Here is a 14,073-nt window from a genome sequence, read left to right as displayed (position 1 = left end):
TGAGCAACGGAAGCGAAACAGACCTTGCTGCCGAGGTCTTGAATATATTGCACGAAGGTGTGGCTTGTGAACTGTGTGCCGTTGTCGGTGATGACCCTATTGGGTACACCAAAGCGGCACACCAGTCCTTTGAAGAACTTGACGGCTGACTGTGCTGTGACCTTCCTCACTGCTTCCACTTCTGGCCACTTTGTGAACTTGTCGATTGCAACGTACAAGTACTCAAAGCCCCCGACAACGCGGGGGAAAGGGACCAGTATGTCGAGCCCCCAGACCGAGAAAGGCCAGGAGAGAGGAATGGTTTGAAGGGCTTGAGCTGGCTGATGAAGCTTCTTTGAATGGAACTGACACGCTTCACACCTGGTGACTAGTGTCGTCGCATCCTGGAGGGCGGTGGGCCAGAAGAAGCCTTGCCGAAACGCTTTGCCGGCAAGGGCCCTCGACCCTATGTGGGATCCACATACGCCTCCATGTATCTCCGCCAACAGCCCCAGTCCTTCCTCTCGAGGGATACACTTCAATTTCACACCGTTCGGTCTCTTTCTGTACAGGACGTCATCGACGAACTGGTACATAGTAGAGCGACGGGCTATTTTTTCCACTTCTTCCTGCTCCTCAGGAAGTTCCCCTGTTTGGAGGAATCGGACGGTATGCTGTGCCCATGCTGGAGCCTGGGGCTCGACGGCGAGGACTAAAGTCATTTCCTCCGCTATAGGAGCGCCTGTCTCCACGGCAAGAGCTTGATGCTCCATCGGAGCTAGCCGTCCTGTGGCGGGCTCAGTGTCTCCGGCAACATCCTTGCCGGCGGCTTCGGGGAGCTCGGCAGGAAAGTACTTGCCGGGCCCTGATTTTCTCCTCTTGTTCTGCTCTGTTGATGGATCAACAGATGGCTGAGTTAGCCGAAGCACAAAGGTACCTGGTTCCACAGGTAGCTTGAGGGCAGCGCGTTTTGACAGGTAATCGGCGATGTCATTCTCTGCTCGGGGAACATGTTCTGCCTGTATACTGTCAAAACGCTCTTCCAGCTTTCTCACTTCATCGATGTAGGCCTTCATCAACGGGCTCTGGTAATCCTTGTTGACTTGCTTGACGACAAGTTGCGAGTCGCCCCTGACGACGAGTTTCTTGATTCCGAGGTCCGCCGCGATCCTAAGACCAGAAAGCAGCCCTTCGTACTCAGCCGTATTGTTTGTTGACACCTCCGTGGGGAAGTGCATCGGGATCACGTATTTGAGGTGCTCTCCGGTGGGCGCAACAAGCAGTACGCCAGCCCCGGCGCCCTATATGGAGAAAGCTCCATCAAAGTACATGATCCAGTCGCAACTTGCCTCCTTGCCAGGGAGAGCAGTCTCTTGGGCTTCTTTGTCAGGCATCGCGGTCCATTCTGCAACGAACTGCGCCAGGACTCGGCTTTGAATCGTCGAGGTACTCTCAAACTTGAGGCCAAAGCTGGACAGTTCCAGTGCCCACTCTACGATTCTTCTTGTTGCGTCTGGATTGTGCAATATCCGTTGCAGAGGGAGGCGAGTGACGACAGTGATTTCGTGCGCCTGGAAGTAGAGACGCAGCTTCCTCGAGGCCATAAGAAGGCCGAAGAGCAGTTTCTGCACACCGGAGTACCTTGATCTAGCCCCCTGCAAGAGGGAACTAACAAAGTAGACCGGGTGCTGCATCATTTTCTTCTTCGGCGGCACTCCAACTGGCTGTGTTGTCTCTGCATCGGTTGCATCGGGCTCTGTCGCTGCCATTACCTCGTCATCAATTTCTCTCTGCGCCACTAGAGTGGCGCTGACCACCTGGTTCGTTGCCGCCAAGTATAGCAGCAACGGTTCTCGTGGCCTAGGCGCAACTAGTATTGGCGCGGAGGAGAGGTACCTCTTCAAATCTTGCAATGCTACTTCGGCTTCTGGTGTCCACTCCATCGGGCCCGCCTTTTTCAAAATCTTGAAAAAGGGAAGGGCGCGCTCGGCGGACTTGGAAATGAACCTGCTCATGGCGGCAATGCAACTAGCAAGCCGACGCACATCCTTGACTCGCTTGGGTGCCTCAATCTGCTCTATAGCTTTGATCTTGTCCGGATTGGCCTCTATCCTGCGCTGCGACACAAAGAACCCGAGAAGCTTGCCGGACAGGATGCCGAAGACGCACTTCTCAGGGTTCAGCTTGAGATTGATCTTGCGTAGGTTTGCAAATGTTTCTTGTATATCCGGTATGACAGTTGCCCTGTTCTTGGTTTTGAACACTATATCATCCATATAAGCTTCCATATTTCTATGGAGCTGGGGTTCAAAACCAATCTGGACCGCCCTTGCAAACGTTGAACCAGCACTCTTGAACCCGAAAGGCATCCGTATGAAACAATACGTACCACATGGGGTGATGAATGTCATTTTCTCTTCGTCTTCTGTTGTCATGAAGATCTGGTGGTAGCTGGAGTAGGCATCGAGGAATGACAGCAGATCACACCCAGCCGTGGAGTCAACAATCTGGTCCATGCGCGGCAACGGGAAGGGGTCTCTGGGACAAGCCTTATTGATATCTGTGTAGTCAATACACAGCCTCCACTTCCCATTTGCCTTGCGCACTACCACTGGATTGGCCAACCACGTTGGATGGAGCACTCCTCTTACCAAACCCGCTGCTTCCAGTTTCCGGATCTCCTCTGTGATGAACTCTTGTCATTCCAAGGCTTGCTTTCTGACCTTCTGCTTGACGGGCCGCGCATGAGGACAGACAGCAAGGTGGTGCTCAATCACCTCCCTGGAACGTCGGGGATGTCGGATGCTTGCCATGCAAACACATCGACATCCGCCCCCAGGAAGGTGACGAGCGTGTCTTCCTATTTGTCGTCAAGGGCGGAGCTTATGGTGAAAGCCCCTCCCGTGCCGTCCTCCTTGATACAGACCTTCTTGGTTCCCGGCGGTGTGGCCCTGGATTTCTTGTTTCGGCCGGTGGAGCTCTCTGGCACGTCCTCGACGGGAGCACTACACTCCGAAGAGGTGCGCTTGCCGGAGTGGGTGCCTGAGGTCTCACCGGTCTTCTTCTTTTTCTTTCCCGGGGCTCCAGCAGCAGGAGCAAGCGCCTTAGCAGTGGTGGCTGCTGCAACTGCTTGTTGGTAGAGTTGGTCAGCGCAAATTAGCGCATCCTTCTTGTCTGATGGGACGGTGATGATCGTCACATGCCCTGGCATCTTCAGGGTGTTGTATGCGTAATGTGACGCCGCCATGAACTTGGCCAGCGCTGGGCGGCCAAGGATCCCGTTGTAAGGCAAGGGGATCTTGGCAACGTCGAACACAATCCTTTCTGTCATGTAGTTTAGATCACTCCCAAAAGTCACGGGCAACGTGACCTTTCCCTTTGGTTGACTTCTTCCTGGGTTGACCCCATGAAACGTGCCCGTCTCTTTGAGGTCTTCATCAGGAATCTGCAGTTTCTCGATCACGGCAGGCGAGATTAAGTTCAGACCAGCCCTGCCATCGACTAGCATCTTTGTCACCTTGAGGTTGTGTATTGTTAGTGAAACCAACAATGGCAAGCACCCGACTGCAGTAGTGCGATCAGGGTGATCCTCAGTGTCAAAAATGATAGGTGTGCCGGACCACTTCAGCGGCCTTTGGGCATCAAACGACGGCTCTGCCGCTGTAATCTCACGCGCCCACTGTTTAAGCTGGCGGTGAGAGGTATGCAGCGAGGCGCCGCCATCGACGCACATGGCCTCTGTAGCTTTCTGAAATTCTTGGTCACCAGACTCATCGTCCTCTTCGTGATCATCGTCTTCTGGCTTTTTGTCACGGCCCCGGGCGGGTCTCTCATGCTGTTTATCTTTGCCGCGACGGCCCGCCTGGCCGTCACGCTTCTTGCCGGACCCTTCAGCACCGTCCTGGCATTTCTCCTTGTCCCGCCTCTCATATTCAGCCCTCTGCTTCTCAGCAAGGAGCTCAACCTATCGGCAGTTCTGGAGATCATGGCCTTTGGTGCGATGGATCTTGCAGTATTGCTTGTCAGAGTTTCGTGGCTTCTCGGCAGCCGCCAAGGCCCGGCAGGCGACACATCCGGCAATTTCCTTGCCGGGGTCATCTGCCTTGGTTTTCTTGCGGAGCCGGCGTCGTCAGATCCCTCGACGGCAAGCACGGCTTTACCTTTGCGCTTCCTGTTGCGGCGCCGGCCTTTCTTTGCCGGGGCGGTAGTATCCTCATCTGAGGAGTCAGTTTCCACGCCGGCATCTTCGCTGGGGTACTTCCTTCCCTCTTCAGCCCGGGCACATCTGTCAGCAAGAACATAGAGTTCTGCCACATCTTTCACCTTGTTCATTGCCAGCTCTTCGTGCATCTTGCGGTTACGCACGTTATGATGGGACGCGCTAATGATGGCGGCAGGGTGAACATCAGGGATATTGTACTGTACTCGGCTGAACCTCTGTATATACTTGCGCAGACTCTCGCCTCCCTTATGGGGAATGACGTGCAGGTCGCTTGCTTGGCCATGGGCTTGGTGGTCTCCAGTAAAGGCGCCAACAAACTCATGGCACAAATCCGACCAGGAGGAAATAGAGTCTACCGGCAAGTGCATCAACCACGACATGGCATTGGGTTTAAGAGCCAATGGAAAGTAATTCGCAAGCACCTTATCATCGCGGGCTCCGGCAGCTTGCATCGCGATGGTCTAGATGCCGAGGAACTCAGACGAGTGGGTCTTGCCATTGTATTTCTCGCCAACATCAGGTTTGAAGGTGCGGCGAGTGGGCCACTGGAACTGTCGCAGCTCACGGGTAAAATCCGGATAGTCTACCTTGTAAGGTAGGCCTCCAGGGCTCTCCGAGGCCGGGTGGTTCGCAGCAGGCCCTGCTCGCCTGTCTGACTAGTGGCCCGCTCCGCGCCGGCGCTCGATATTGGTTCGAGCGTCTTCATGGGCTCGTTCCCGAAGAACTTGGCGCTGGTCACAGTGGGTCCGTGGGTCAGACGACGCTATGGAAATGTCATCGCCCGTGATATGCGACGATCCGGCGTCCGCGGTATCGGATGGGGAAGAGGTGAATGCACCGTGGTTGCGGCGCCGCCGGCATTTTCACCACTGGTGCGTGGGACTCCATCGGAGCGTCGACCCGGGGGCCCCACCGGACTTGGTTCGTCTTTGTTGGCCACCACAACAAGGCTTCGGATAGTGGCTCTCCATTTGTCGAGTTTCCCCGTAGTGGGAGGAAAGTCGAGGAGCAACTGTGTGCGCGCCAGGGCCTCTGCTAGCGTCGGTGGCAACGGAACCTGCACGGATCGCGACGCGCTTCGACTTCTGACCACGTCAGAAGGAGCTCTATTACGACCCCGCGGTCGCATGCCGTTTTCACCAGTGCTTCGGTGAGCGGGCAGGTCTTCTATGTCCCGGGAGTGGCGCTCGGGGCTCTTCCCGCGGAGACGCCCGGGATCTTCGGCGTGATTACGCCGTTCGTCACGCGCTTCCTGGGAGGAGCGCGCAGTTGGCGCCGGCGTGGGAGTCTTGGAGGCCCTTGCGTCGCCTTTGGGTGGGGCGGTGATGACCTTGGAAGGCCCCGCTCCACCCGCGGAGGGCCTGGCTCCGCCTTTGGATTTGGCGATGTGTGGCCCGTTACCAGGCGCACAAACATCGCCGCCTCCCAAACTCCGGCTGCTGGGATGGTGTTGGAGTTCGCAAGCAGCACCCCGGGTCCTTTCTGCGACCGGTCCGCTGCTCGCCCGTGACGGGACAGGCTGTCCGGCTTCCGACTGGCCAACCGCCACCGTTGTCTTCTTCTTGGGCGCCATGATGATGAAGAAGCGTCGAACTAACTGCTAAAGCCAATTCTCACAACTGCGCCCCCTACCTGGCGCGCCAAAGATGTCGGTGGGAACGACACCTATGGGATCACAAGAATCCCTACTACGGTTAGCGGGGCGCGGAGTCGTGAGAAGAGCGGATCAAATAGATAGTACACAATTTGTTTATCCAGGTTTGGGTCGCGAGGATGCGTAAAACCCTACTCCTGCTTTGGTGGATGCATATTCCTGTTCTTGAGCTAGCTCTGGGGCATTAGGAGCTCCAAAAAGCCGAATCGTCCTCCTGGTCGCCTCGGTCCTCCTTTTATAGAAAAAAGGGGTTGCCACAGTGGCACACAGGAGGTGGAAAGGGTACAGTGATGCGAGGTTATCCCTCGCATTACATGACAAGGCGCATTTAATGTGTCTTGCTTAGGTGTCCTTGCTTTATCGGGGACGGGAGAGAAACCTGTCTCGTCCGTCGCCGCTCCTTCTTGTGTCGACACGCGCCCTGGCCAGCGATGCCTGTGATGCCATGTAGGTAGGCAGGCAGCTGAGGTGGCGCAATGGAGGGTCCTCACGAAGATCTGCATGCCGCCACGTAGGTGCCTGCCCAGCTGGTTGGGTCGGCAGCCGCATGCGTACGGTGGTGGAGGTTTAGTCGGCATGGGCCTGATGGTGGCCCTGCAGATGTTCTTGGCAAGGGCCTTGCCGGGGCCCCGGCAAGGGTCTTGCCAGGGCGCCTGCTGTCATCCCCGGCAAGGCGCTTGCCGGGGGCCTTGTGGTCTTCCTCGGCTGGGATCCCGCCAAGGGTCGTCATCTTCTATTGTACGTATCTGATCTTGAATGTCTTCACAAAGATCTGCATGCCACCACGGGGATGTCTCCCGAATCCTTGCCCCATGGGGGCAGTGGACTCAAGGGTGATTTGCTCTGTAGGCGTGGGGCGAGTTGCCGCGGCAAGGGTCTTGCCGGGGTTGCTAAAACTATCTCCCGGCAAGGATCTTGCCGGGGGAGTCCGCTTCGTCTCCTTTGTTCTTCGTGGTTTTGGCCTTGGTGTCGTCTTAGTTCCCTTGAGCTTCGGTCTTACCCTGGCTCACCTCCCTTGCCTTGCTTGGTGTGGTGGTGCCCGCGGCTCTGACTGCCCGTGCACAGTTATAGGGGTACAAAAAGTGCACCCCTCTTTTTGTACACCGACACAAAAACTAGTCCAAAAAACACCACAACCGAAAGTAAGAAATATAAACTGACCAGAAGCTTCACAAAACCGGGAGGGGAGGGCCGGTGTCGTGGAATTGTCATGGCAGATGTCCTAGTGGATAGACTTAGTTGTGGAGCCATTGCGACGTAGTTAGATTAAAGGGGTTAAACAGATCAAATGACACATGAGTTTATACTAGTTCGGCCCCTTGTGATGAAGGTAAAGGCCTAATCTAGTTTGAGATGGTATTGCTTATGTTTCGATTGCCAGGGAGCGAATATGCTTGACCTAGCTTTCAATCTGTTGTCTCTTGCCCTAAGCCACTGTCGGGTCGTCCCCTTATATACACGGGTTGACGCCCCATTGCTTACAGAGTCCCAAACAGCTCATACAAACGTGTCCGGCCCGGTGACTTATCTTACATGCCTTACAATACAAGTCACGTATACATGGCGGTTTACACTTACAGGCCTTAAGCCGCCTTTGGGCTTTGAGCCCTTTAGCAAACTTACTACATGAACTGCCATCTTCAACAGATTCACGGGCTTGGTTTATGAACTGCCATTAGGATAACCCGGCCCCTCCGGGCGGGTCATATCCAATAGTCATATCCCCAACATTAGGCCCCAGGTTGATTTGAAGTTGTTCATGTCAATCTTCAACACTTAGAAAAAATCCCTTCTTCATCTTTTTGAGAGATATTGTAACCCGCCATGACGTCATCTCCTGAGATTGCGGTAATTAGCCATGACGTCACATGTTATTAATATTATATACGGCCCAAATCTTAATAAATCTTTTCTTTTAATGAACCTCCAAAAATCGAGGCACTCGCGCCGTCACATATCCATTTTCTTGTCTCCTCGAATCCCGCACATGCCACTTATCCTTCCAGCCTCATAAATAGGGCCACGGGTCCTCTTTTCACTCTCCCCCTTCTGGCTTCTTGTCTTCATCTTATTCCTCACAACGCTCCAGCGCCCGAGCTCCGCCGCCGTCGATCTTCGTCCGCTACTTCAACTCCGGTCGCTGCATCACCCTGAACGAACCAGAACATCACGGCGCCCCTCCACTGTTCATCAGGGTCAGTAAGCATTCACCTTTCCTCTTAATAGATCTGCCTTAGGTTTTCCTTGTTCGTCGACGTTCATCACCGTTCCTCCTTCTCTTTCCTAGATTGCATAGTTTTGATATGAAAATGACACAAATCTTGTGCGGTAGCAGTTTTAGCACTTGTTTTTTAATATCAGAACATATCCTCATTACAACAGATCTAATCTGGGCATCCCCACTTTTCTGCTACCGCCACCTTAGGTTTAGATTTTATTTCATTTCTCTGAACTGCTGCAGATCCAATCTTATAGCTCCAATATGTGAAACCTGTTTGTCCCAACACTTAGTAAAATTCGCTCTTGTCAGATCTTGAATATCAGTGCTTGTCATGGCGGCTTACATCACCGGCTTATAATTACCCATATATCATTAGGCCCCATTTAAGCCACCATTCAGAGTATATGTTGTAGTCTTTTACTTCCGGCTTTAATGAATCAACTTAACATGGCAAAAAAAAAATTTTCTTTATGCTTTTCTCTTCACAATGCCGCCAAAGACAGTCACTTCATGCAACTGGGTTAAGTCCATTGTTACCGAAGACACTCTTGAAGATTTTGTCAAAATTGGGTACTTGCCAGCAAAGAATGTTATGCATTATCGCGCCCCCAATCCAGGCAAAGAAAGACCTCAACCAAAGGTTGGCGAGGTCATTGTTTTCACTGACCACATGAGCCGGGGCTTCTCACCACCCGGCTCTAAATTTTTCTGAGATGTTCTGCACTTCTTTCAACTCCATCCGCAAGACATTGGACCCAATTCCGTGTCAAACATTTGCAACTTTCAAGTCTTCTGCAAAGTATACCTTCAAGAGGAGCCCAGTGTTTAACTTTTCAAAGAATATTTTTATTTGAACCGCCAAAACAAATTCACAAATGGACCCAGCTTGGAACTCGGTGCATTCTCAATTCAACGAAGAAGAGATGCTATCTTCCCCTATGCTTACTTACCGAGTCATCCCAAGGACTGGAACTAGACATGGTTTTATTGCAAAGATACCTCTCCGGCTGATGAGAATCCATTGTCGGGTTATCATGTCGAGCGCCTGGACCCAAAACATCTTCTTCCTGAGAAGCTTACTGCTGCCGAACGTGCAAAGCTTGCCCCCATCACTGCAAAGGTCAAAGCTCAGCTGGGAAACGGTTTAACTAACATTGACTTGGTTTGGTGCTGGGTTTCTTGGCGAATTATACCCTTGAGCCACCGGCCCGGCTTAATGTGTACTTACACTGGTGGTATAAAGGATCCACTGCGCCACAGCTCTATACGCTTAACTGATGAGGCAATCAACGAAATGACCAAGTCCCTTCTGAATGAAGATCTGAAAGATTGTAGCAAAGTGGGTCTGAACCCTTTCTGCAAACTTAACCCGCCACCAGATGTGAGTCTCCAATTTTCTTACGTTTACCTCATCATTTAAACGCTTAACTTTGATGACTTTTCACTGGCTGATTCTGATTTTTGGAAGAAGAAGTACGACCATGAAGCTTCCAAGAAAGCTGCCAAGAAAACCACTAAGAAATATAAGAAGAAATCAAGCACCTCTAGAATGTTTGAACTAGATGACAGCTCTAAGTCGGAGGTAGCCCTTGACTCCCTTGGCTCCTTTTTCAATCACCTTATTGACATTGATTATGCTCAGGATGACATGGGGGTCAGCCAAGCAGCTGAAGAAGAGGTAACTATTATTTCGTCCGACTCAGAGCCTTTGCCAAGATAGAAAATTCGACGGGTAACCCCAAAAGTAATCTTTTCGCACCCCTTAGCTCATTTGGATATTAACTTTCTTTTGAAGCAACAGCAGCACGAGAGCCGGCGACAAACTCGGACCAGCGGAGTGATAACCCACAAATATAGGGGATCAATTATAGCCTCTTTCGATAAGTAAGAGTGTCGAACCCAACGAGGAGCTAAAGGTAGAACAAATATTCCCTCAAGTTCTATCGACCACCGATACAACTCTACGCACGCTTGACGTTCGCTTTACCTAAAACAAGTATGAAACTAGAAGTGCTTTGTAGGTGTTTTTGGATAGGTTTGCAAGATAATAAAGAGAATGTAAATAAAAACTAGGGGCTGTTTAGATAAAGAAACAATAAAGTTAGTATAGCGAGTGTGGAAAAGTGGTGGTAGGAGTTGCGAAGTTGTCCCTAAGCAATTGACTACTTTACTAGACCGATAGCAAGTTTTATGTGGGAGAGGCCACTGCTAGCATGTCATCCCTGACTTGGAATTCTATGCGCTTATGATTGGAACTATTAGCAAGCATCCGAAACTACTAACGTTCATTAAGGTAAAACCCAACCATAGGATTAAGATATATTGGTCCCCCTTCAATCCCATATGCATCAATTTCTATGCTAGGTTGAAGCTTCTGTCACTCTTGCCCTCAATACATAGTCCTATCAACATACAACTAACCCTATGGTGTGATCCACGCGCGCGCTTATATGATGGGCACCAAAGGACAACAACATAACCACAAGAAAATTAAACCAATCATAGCAATTCACCAATTAACGATAGGACAATGAAAATCTACTCAGACATCATAGGATGGCAACACATCATTGGATAATAAATATGAAGCATAAAGCACCATGTTCAAGTAGATGGTACAGCGGGTTGCAGGAGAGTGGACCGCTGTAGATATAGGGGGAAGGTGATGAAGATGTTAGTGGAGATGGCGGAGGTGTTGGTGTAGATCGCTGTCACACGATGATGGCCCCGGCGGCGTTCCGGCGCCACCGGGAGAGAGGGGGAGAGAGCCCCCTTCTTCTTCTTCTTCCTTGACCTTCTCCCTAGATGGGAGAAAGGTTTCCCATCTGGTCCATGGCCTCCATGGCGGCAGAGGGGCGAGAGCCCCTCCGAGATTCGATCTGTCTTTCTCTGTTTCCGCGTTCTGGGATTCTGCCCTTTCATCGTTTCTTGTATATCCGGAGATCCGTAACTCCGATTGGATTGAAACCTTCGCTCCGATTTTTTCCCCGAAAATTAGCTTTCTTGCGGCCGAAGAAGAGCAGTAAGTGCCTTACAGGGGCCCCACGAGGGTCAGGGGCGCGCCCAGGGGGCGCCCCCTGCCTCGTGCCCCCCTCGGGCACCGTCGCACGTTGATTCTTTTACCATATTTCACAAATATTCCAAAAATATTTTCCGTCCATTTTTATTCTGTTTGGACTCCGTTTGATATGGATTTTCTGCGAAACAAAAAACATGCAACAAACAGGAACTAGCACTGGGGACCAGATCAATATGTTAGTCCCCAAAAATAGTATAAAAAGTTGCCAAAAGTATATAAAAGTTGTAGAATATTGGCATGGAACAATAAAAAATTACAGATACGGTGGAGACGTATCAGCATCCCCAGGCTTAATTCCTGCTCGTCCTTGAGTAGGTAAATGATAAAAATAATAATTTTTGATGTGGAATGCTACCTAGCATAATCTTGATCATGTATCTAATCATGGCATGAATATTAAGACACGAGTGATTCAAAGCAATAGTCTATCATTTGACATTAAGACAATAATACTTCAAGCATACTAACCAAGCAATTATGTCTTATCAAAATAACATAGCCAAAGAAAGCTCATCCCTACAAAATCATATAGTCTGGCTATGCTCCATCTTCACCACACAAAGCATTCAAATCATGCAAAACCCCGATGACAAGCCGAGCAATTGGTTCATACGTTTTAACGCGCTTCAGCCTTTTCAACCCTCACGCAATACATGAGCGCAAGCCATGGACATAGCACTATGGGTGGAATAGAATATGATGATGGAGGTTTGTGTGGAGAAGACAAAAAGGGAGAAAGTCTCACATCGACGCGGCTAATCAACGGGCTATGGAGATGCCCATCAATTGATGTCAATGTGAGGAATAGGGATTCCATGCAACTGATGCACTAAGAGATGCCCAAAAATAGTATAAAAAGTTGCCAAAAGTATATAAAAGTTGTAGAATATTGGCATGGAACAATCAAAAATTATAGATACGACGGAGACATATCACGGAGGTGAAGAGTTATCATCCGGCTTACCGAATACTCCAGCTCCACAAAACGGCAAAACGAGGTCTTTCCAAATTTAACTCTTTTACCCCCTGGCGGGTCTCATTCGTCAGCCACTTCTTTCAATCCAACCTTATCAGGAGGTTTCTCGCTCTTCCTCCGGTGATTCATCTCAAACCCAGCTACCGGATTTCAAGACTGCCCCTGGGTAATATCTCTTTTGTTTTCTATCTCCTTATGCTCTTATACTTATACTAATCTCTCATGAACCATGCAGTGGAAAAGCAAAGCCTAACAAGAGGGCAAAGGTGATCAAGCCAGATGAAGACCAACAAAGTTCCTGAGCCGGAACAACAAATTCCAGCATCCGATACCTCCATGGTACCACCCGACGAGCCTGTCCTTGACGATCCACCAGAAATTCCTAACCTCTCCAGCGACCAGACAAGACTCAATCCTTTGAATACTGAATCGTCAAGCCCACTTAAACCATCACAGACTCATACCGATGATGTTACGATCACTAGCACAAGCTTTACAAAACCGGGAAATCCAACTATCTTGGCTCAACACTCCGCTAAACAGGAATTCATTGAAAAGCGGAAAGTGAGGTTTGATGTCACCCATTATTCCCAATTGAGTAGTAGTGAAGTACTCTCTGGCTACCTCAACCAAGTACATACCAGCCGAGATCTTGAAATTGATATGGTAAAGCAAATGCATCAAAAATATGAGGTATGAATTCCGACTTAAATACATCCTGCATATCCTGTCAGCCCTCAAGTCTACTATGTATAATAGAATTTAATATGTTGTAGACTTAGAATAGCAATGAGTATAAACAACTTTGATAAAAAATCCTTCAAAAAGCCATCTTTCACTTAAACTGGATTTTAATGATCAACATTACATCTGTAGCCCCTAAGGGCCGGTTTAATTAGCATGAATAAACCGGTACTTATCAGTGTTTACAGATCAGAACTTCCTCATGTAGCCCCCATGAGCCAGCTGTGGTTGTCCATGGCACTAGCGGGTCATCATAATGTAGTAATGAAATATGAACAAATATGCATTAGCCCCCAAGTGCTAAGTATTGTTGCTTGCAAAGTGCTTGGGACTTAGTCATATAAACCAATGTAGGAAGAATTCTTCGGTAGGCATTAGCCCCCAAGTGCCAAGTGTTGTTGATTGCAAAAGTCTTGGGACTTATATTCCTGTAACTCGGATATAAATGTGTTTGTAACTCTGTGTTTGTACAGGAGGCCACCGCTGAACTTCAATCACAATTGGCTAATGCAAAGACCCGGTTGGAGATTCAAGAGTTTGAGACCCGGAAAGCCGATTCAAAATTCAAGCTTAGTCTGGAGGAAATGGAAAAGCTGAAGACATGTTTTCATGCTGAAAGAAACTCATGGGCCGAAGAGAAAACCGCTCTAACACAGCGCGCCGAAAAGGCTGAAGCTGATTTGGAAAAGGTGACTACTAAGCTTATGGGTTTAAAACGGCAGTTGTCTCAGATGGTTTCTGCTATTTTTGTGTAAGTGCATCTAGTGCCACCCCTAGTTGGTTTTGGAGTATTGACGACAAACCTGGTTGAGGGACTAATGTGTTTGTGAGAATTGCAGGATAACACAGGTAGAAGTCCCTCATTGATTCGGTTTTCCTACCAGAGATGACCCCTAAAAATGTATGAATACATTGAAGTAAAAGGTGGTATGTGAAGACATTCACATTGAAGACTATGACAAGAGAAGACATCGCGTGAAGACTATGGAGCGCGAAGACTTAGTTGTTTCATCGTTCTTTTTCTTCTTTGTTGAGTCATAGGAACCACCGTACTGTTAAGTGGGGTCCAAGTAAACCAGTCAGAATGACTGAAGTGATGCTTAACCAAAATCCTATGTCTTCGAGCGAAGACAATGATAGCAAATCTTATCCAGAGCTGGATAAGTCAGCTTTGCTTGTAGCTCAAGTAAAGTTGTCG

Source organism: Triticum aestivum, chromosome 3A (genome assembly GCF_018294505.1).
Source record: "Triticum aestivum cultivar Chinese Spring chromosome 3A, IWGSC CS RefSeq v2.1, whole genome shotgun sequence".
NCBI classification, from domain to species: domain Eukaryota; kingdom Viridiplantae; phylum Streptophyta; class Magnoliopsida; order Poales; family Poaceae; genus Triticum; species Triticum aestivum.
The sequence above is the reverse complement of the archived record's forward strand: the minus strand, read 5'-3'. Positions refer to the sequence as shown.